Source organism: Trachypithecus francoisi, unplaced genomic scaffold, assembly GCF_009764315.1.
Source record: "Trachypithecus francoisi isolate TF-2019V2 unplaced genomic scaffold, Tfra_2.0 Contig00030, whole genome shotgun sequence".
In the NCBI taxonomy this organism is placed as follows: domain Eukaryota; kingdom Metazoa; phylum Chordata; class Mammalia; order Primates; family Cercopithecidae; genus Trachypithecus; species Trachypithecus francoisi.
Genome location: NW_022680463.1, coordinates 544,873 through 545,748, shown reverse-complemented (window position 1 = coordinate 545,748; position 876 = coordinate 544,873).

Genomic DNA, 876 nt, shown 5'->3' with positions numbered 1-876 from the left:
AAAAGTCTTGGCAAATACATGGAACTTACACAAAATGTTCACCACAATCAATGGGTCAAAGAAAAAAATTAAAAGTAAAATTAAAAAAACTTAAGACAAATGAAAATGGAAACACAAGATGTCAAAACTTATGGGATGCAGCAAAAGTAGTTCTAAAATTGAAGTTTATAGGATTAAATGCCTACATCAAAAAAGAAAGATCAAAAATAAATAATAGTACACCTCAAAAAACTAGAAAAAGAAGAACAAACTAAGTCTAAAATCAGTGCAAATACGGAAACGATAAATATCAGAGCAGATATAAATGAAAAAGAGACAAGAAAGACAATATAATAGACATATTAAACTACAAATGGTCCTTTGAAATGATAAACAAAATTGACAAACTTTTCACAAGACTAAAGAGCAAAGAAAAAAGACTCAAATAAATAAAATCAGAAATGAAAGAGAAGATATTGCGAATATTACCACAGAAATACAAAATATAATGAGACTACTATGAATAATTAGAGTTACACACAAAGTTGAATAACCCAGGAAAAATCAATAAGTTCTTAGATGTAAACAACCTACCAAGACTGAATAAAACAAAATGGAAAATTTGAACAGATGAATAAGGAATAAGGAGACTTGAATGAATAATAATGATAACAAAATCTCCTACCAAAGAAAAGAACAGATGGCTTCATAGCAGAATTCTACCAAGATTTATAGAACTAATACTAACCCTTCTCAAACTATCTCAAAAAATTGAAGAAGTACATCTAAACTCATTTTACAAAGCCAGCATCAAAACATCACATTGTACTCCATAAATATACACAATTCTTATGCATCAATTAAAAATAAATTTTAAAAACTTATTAAGAACCCATT